Genomic DNA, 7,043 nt, shown 5'->3' with positions numbered 1-7,043 from the left:
CATACTTGTGGAAAAGACAGTTTCTTCGATAGATGATATTGGGAAAGCTGGATGTCCACATGCAGAAGGATGAAATTGGACCTTTATCTCACATCATAGATAAAAATCAACTCGAAATGGATTAAAGACTTAAACATAAGGCCTGAAGCTGTAAAACTAGTAGAAGGAAATAGGAGAAAGCTTCATAACATTGGCCTGGGCAATGATTTTTTAAATATGACTCAAAAACCACAAGTGACCAAGGCAAAAATAGACAAATGGGTTGCATCAAACTAAGCTTTTGTCCAGCAAAGGGAAAAATTAACAGAGTAAAGAGACAACCTACAGAATGAGAGGAAATACTGTATTTGCAAACCATACGTCCGATAAGGAATATCTAAAATATATAAGGACCTAAAACAACTCAATATTTTAAAAGACTCTGTTAAAAAATGGGCAAAAGTCTATTCAGGAATAGACATTTCTCAAAGGAAGACATACAAATGGCCAGCAGGTAAATGAAAAGATGTTCAATATCACTAATCATCAAGGAACTGCAAATCAAAACCACGAGGTATCACCGCCCACCTGTCAGAATGGCTATTACTAAGACAAAAGATAACAAGTGTTGGTGAGGATGTGGAGAAAGGGGAACCCTGGCGCACTGCTAATGGAAATGTAAATTAGTACAGCCATTATAGAAAACAGTATGAAGTTTTCTCAAAAAAATTAAAAAGAGGACTACCATGTGATCCCGCCATCTCTCTACTGGGTGTATATCCAAAAGAATTGAAATCAGCCTGCCTGGCCGGGTGCGGTGGCTCACACCTGTAATCCAAGAACTTTGGGAGGCCGCTGCGGATCACTTAAGGTCGGGAGTTGGAGACCAGGCTGAGCCCATCGCTAAAAGAAAAAAAAAAAGAAAGAAAGAAATCAGTATGCCTATTCATTGCAGAATTCTTCACAATAGCCAAGATACAGAATCAACCTAACTGTCCAACAATAGATGAATAGAAAATGTGGTAAATATGTACACTGAAATATTATTTTCACCTTTAAAAAAAAAGGAAATCCTGTAATTTACCATAACATGGATGAAACTGGAAGACATCAACCTAAGTAAAACAAGCCAGGCACAGAAAGACACATACTTAGTGATCTCACTTATATGTGGAATCTAAAGTGTGTCAAACTCATAGACCAGGTGCGGTGGCTCACTCCTGTAATCCGAGCTCTCTGGGAGGCTGAGGCGGGTGGATCACCTAAGGTCAGGAGTTCGAGACCAGCCTGGCCAACACGGTGAAACCCTGCCTCTACTAAAAATACAAAAATTAGCTGATCACAGTGGTGCATGCCTGTAATCCCAGCTACTCGGGAGGCTGAGGCAGAAGAATCACTTGAACCTGTGAGGTGGAGGTTGCAGTCAGCCAAGATCACATTGCTGCACTCCAGCCTAGGCGACAGAGCTAGAGTGAAACTCCGTCTCAAAAAAAAAAAAAAAAAGTCAAACTCATAGAAACAGGGAGTAGAATGGTCGTTGCCAGGGGAACAATGGGGAGATATTGGTCAAAGGGTACAAAGTTTCACTTAGGATAAGTTCAGTAGATCTATTGTACAACCTGCTGACTATAGTTAATAATAATGTACTGTATAGTTCAAAATTGCTAAGAGGGTAGATCTTAAATGTTCTCACCACAAGAAATATGTGAAGTAATGAATATGTTAATTAGCTTGATTTAACCATTTCACAATTATGCACGTATCAGAAGTAGCTACTTATTTCCAAAGGGTACAGTATGGAGGGAGGGAGGAGGAAGTTCACAGGGGAGCACCAGGACAAATGGTGCACAGCCAGGGATCAAGGTCAACATCAACAGTCACAGATCACATTGATGGTATGTACCCTTGATATGATGTGATGAAAATGGCATACTACCTCTGTGATCTTCCCCTAAAACCCAGAATCCCAATCTAGTCATGAGAATATCAGACAAATTCTAACTGAAGAACATTCTATAAAATATCTAAACCAGTATTCCTCAAAACTGTCAAGGTACCAAAAACAAAGAAAGTCTACAAACTGTCACAGCCAAGGGGAGGCTGACACATGACAGCTAAATATAATGTGAGGCCAGGCATGGTGGTGCATGCCTATAGTCCCAGTACTTTGGGAGGCTGAGGCAGGAGGATGGCCTGAGCCCAGGAGTTTGAGACCAGCCTGGGAAACATGGCAAAACCCTGTCTCTGCAAAAAGTACAAAAATTAACCAGGCATGGTGGTACACACATGTAGTCCCAGCTATTTAAAAGGCTGAGGCAGGAGGATTATCTGAGCCCAGAAGGTGGAGGCTGTAGTGAGCCGAGATGGCACCACTGCACTCCAGCCTGGGCGACAGAGTGAGACCCTGTCTCAAAAAATATAGATAGATATGTATATGTGTATATTGTATTATGTATATGCATGTATGTATAATATATAATTACTAATTATATATATTATAATTAGCTAAAGTATATACATGTTAGCTAATGTATCCATTACTTCATCTATATATATATAATGTGGTATCCTCGATGGGATCCTTGAACAACTACAAAAAATGGACATTAGATAAAAACTAAGGTGTGATGGTTAATACTGAGTGTCAACTTGACTGGATTGAAGTGCACAAATTATTAATCCTGGGTGTGTCTGTGAGGATGTTGCCAAGGAGATTAACATTTGAATCCCTGAGCTGGGAAAGGTAGACCTACCCTTAATCTGAGTGGGCACCACCTAATCAGCTGCCATCCCGGCTAGAATATAAGCAGGCAGAAAAATGTGACAAGAGAAACTGACCTAGCCTCCCAACCTACATCTTTCTCCCATGCTGGATGCTTCCTGCCCTCAAACATTGGACTCCAAGTTATTTAATATATATTTATATATATAAATGTATAATTTATATATATATAAAATATACATTTATATATATAATATATATTTCATATATATATTCCATTAATTCTGTTCCTCTAGAGAACCCTAATATATAAGGTAATTTGAATAAGTGTGAACTTTAGTTAAAAATTATGAATCAGTATCAATTTATTAATTTGTTACATATGGTAACAAATGTACCATAGTAATGTAAGGTGTTAATAATAGGGGCAACTGAAGGTGGGGATGGTATACAGAAACCTTCAATTCTTCTGTAAATCTAGAACTATTTTTAAAGAATCTATCAATTTTTTAAATGTTTACATTCTTTATCTGGGCAATTCAACATCCCAGAGTTTGTTCTGAGAAAATAATCACAAATCTGGGCAAATACTTACCTACAAGAATATTTTACTATTATTCATAATATATATAAACTAAATGCTCAATAATAGGAGACTGGCCTAAGAAATTATTTTTCCTTAATTCAATGGAATATTGTAGTCATTAAAAATACTATAAAGAATATTAGATGATGTGAATTTATGATATATTAAGAGAAAAACTAGGCTACAGATTATACATACAGCAACATTCTCTTTACTGAGACATAACTAGATATAGGACAGATGATTGATAGATAGGCACATTTATTTTCCTTTGAGCTTATCTATACCTTCTAAATTTTTACATGGTATAGATTGCTTTTTATTGTGGTAAAGTACACATAACATAAAATTTACCATTTTCAGCATTTTAAAGTGTAAAATTTCATGGCATTTAGTACATTCACAATGTGCCATCATCACAACCATCTAGTTCCACAACATTTTCACTGCAACAAAAGGGAACCCCGTATCCATCAAACAGTCACTCCCATTATCCTATCCAGTCCCTGGCAACCACTAATTTGGTTTCTGTCTCTATGGATTTGCCTATTCTGGATATTTTGTATAAATGAAATAACATGTGACCTGTTGTCTCCAGCTTCTCACTTAGCATAACGTTTTCAAGGTTCACTCATGTTGTAGCATCTGGCCAATACTTCATTCCTTTTTATGATTGAATAATAGTACATTGTATGGATATAAAAATTTTATCCATTTATCAGCTGGTGAACATACGGGCTGTTTCCATTTATATCTATTGTAAATAGTGCTGCTATGAACATTCATATTTAAGTTTCTGTTTGAACATTATTGCTTCTATAATGTAAAAATGCTGTTCTTAAAAGGTAACATCTAAATAAATTATACTCACCAAATCCCCCAGTCTGTATCAGTGCTGATTCCCTAAGAAATTTCCTAAGTTTACTTGTGTACAAGGATCCAATCTTCCTTTCATTACATTTGTGAAGTTTCTAGCCCCAAATTATCTTTTGTTTTGTTTTTGTTTTTTGTTTTTTGAGACAGAGTCTCACTCTGTCGCCCAGGCTGGAGTGCAGTGGCACGATCTCGGCTCACTACAAGCTCCGCCTCCGGGGTTCATGCCATTCCTGCCTCAACCTCCCCAGCAGCTGGAACTACAAGTGCCTGCCACCACGCCCCGCTAATATTTTGTATTTTTAGTGGAGACAGGGTTTCACCATGTTATCCAGGATGGTCTCAATCTCCTGACCTCGAGATCCACCCACCTCGGCCTCCCAAAGTGCTGGGATTACAGGCATAAGCCACCCGCGCCTGGCCCCAAATTATCCTTTAAAAGTTGAACAATATTTTTCTCGAGAATCTTTTCAATTCGCAACACACAAATTGAATTAAATAGGATTTTGTAAGAATTGATATAATATTTGAGATTAGCTCGTGTTTTCATTTCCCTTTGGCTAGTTTGGAAGGCAAAGGTGATTTTTACCATTTTACACATTATTCCTGTAATTCTAGTTTATATTTTGCATCCTAGAGGCAATGAACAATAAGGAAAACAATTTGCATTTAAGTCTCATGTTAACGGTGCACTATGTTCAAGTTGATGGTCAACACTAGAGGTAGACTGGTTCATTACTTTTGATTGCCTGGAGCTGGGCAAATTCTCCTAGAAGTTTCAAGCTATCAAAAGTTAATCATGTCGGGGGGGCATGGAGGCTCACGCCTGTAATCCCAACACTTTGGGAGGCCAAGGCAAGTGGATCATTTGAGGTCAGGAGTTCAAGACCAGCCTGGCCAACATGGTGAAACCCTATCTCTACTAAAAATGCAAAAATTAGCTGGGTGGTAGTGGTGCACACCTGTAATCCCAGCTACTCGGGAGGCTAAGGCAGGAGAATTGCTTGAGCCTAGCAGGCAGAGGTTGTGGTGAGCCAAGATTGGGCGACTGCACTCCAGGCTGGGTGAGAGTGAGGCCCTGTCTCAAAAAAAAAAAAAAAAAAAAAAAAAAGCTAATCATGTGTGAATGAATCCTCTCAGCAATGAAAAGGTCTGAACTAATGATGCATACAGTAACATGAATGACCCTCAGTATAACTATGCTGAGAAAAAGAAGCTAAACCAAAAAAAATAAATCTGTATGAAATTCAAGGCTGGGCACAGCAGCTCATGTCTATATTCCCAACAATTTGGGAGGCCAAGGTGGGAGGATCACTACAGGCCAGGAGTTTGAGACTAGCCTGAACAACATAGCAAGACCCTGTCTCTTTAAAAATTAGCCAGGCATGGTGGTGCATGCCTGTGGTCCCAGCTACTCAAGAAGCTGAGGCAGGAGGGTCACTTGAGCCCAGGAAGTCAACACTGCAGTGAGTTGTGATGGCATCACTGCACTCCAGCTTGGGTGACAAAGTGAAACCCTTTCTCTACAAAAATAAAATAAAATTTTTAAATCCCAAACAATGCCAACTAGTCCATAGTGACAGAAAGAAGATCAACAATTGCCTAGATGGATGAGAAGGGGTATATAGGGAAGAATTACAAAGGGCCATGAGGAAACTTCTGGGACTGATGGATATGTTTATTATCTTGATTCTGGTGATGGTTTTGAGACAGCCAGGTGGGTGGCGGTCCCTGGAGAAACTCCAACCAGCCTACCCGCTGAGGTGGAGCCTCGGGAAGTTCATGCCCTTTGCAGCGGGGAGGAGCCCAGTCCCTCCTCTTCCTGTATGGAACCTGGGATTCCAACGGTGGGCGGGAACTGCTCTAGCAGGGACTCGGGCCTAGCGAGAGTCTCTGTTTCCCCCCTTTCTCTCTTTTTACCCAATAAAACCCCATCTTACTCAATGGTCTGCAAGCCTGAATTTTCAAGGCCATAGGACAAAGAACCCTGTCTTTAACTGAACTAAGGAAAACTCCTGCAAAAGTTTCATGGATGCATGTATGTGTGTAAACTCATCAAACTGTATATTTTAAATACATGTGTCAGTTACACCTAACAGCACAAAGAAAAAAAACCTAATGATGTGAGCTGCTCATACAATTATTATTAAACAGTTTAAATGTGTTCCTAATATTGGTCCCCTTTTACTATTTATTTGCATTTAATGTCAAAACAACAAACAAGGAAAGGGTTATTTGATGTACCTCAGGTTAGAGGCATGTTTGTTCTTGGTGTCTTTATTAGTAGTCTATTTTAAATGTTGACATTGTTGTAAATTAGAATCTACAGAGATCAACTCCCTGTTCTGCATAAATGCCAAAAGTATATTAATCTGGTCCAAAGATATGCTCCTTTCATAAGGCCGAAGTATTTTAATCATCACCTCCCTGGGTTATTCTTCAGAGTTAGTGTTGGGTAATTTTTCTCCTTTAAATATTATGAATACCTATGGTTTTTTTTTTAGGGGAGGGGGCCTATTTTTGTCATGGTAATTCTAAATGTATAAATACGATTTTTTTTTTTAAGTCATGAGCAAGCAGGAATGAAATTTCCCAGCAATAACATTAAAAAGTTATAAGCAGGGTTATAAGCGGTGGTTGATGTCCCATTCCCCCATTCAGCAGACAAACCATCCTTATGGATAAATGTAAAGGGGAACTGAATCTGATATCTGCTCTTCAGTCTAAGAACAGACTTTAGACGAAGTTACAATACAATTAAATAACAATTTAAATACTGTAACTTTTTCTGAGAAAAATGCACACAATATTTGAGTTGTCTACAATATGTCAAAGACTCTGAGCTAGTCTGACTCTTGTTGCATAACCCTGGGAAATTGTGAA

Source organism: Hylobates moloch, unplaced genomic scaffold, assembly GCF_009828535.3.
Source record: "Hylobates moloch isolate HMO894 unplaced genomic scaffold, HMol_V3 SCAFFOLD_13, whole genome shotgun sequence".
Classification (NCBI taxonomy): Eukaryota; Metazoa; Chordata; class Mammalia; order Primates; family Hylobatidae; genus Hylobates; species Hylobates moloch.
Note: the sequence above shows the minus strand (reverse complement) of the source record.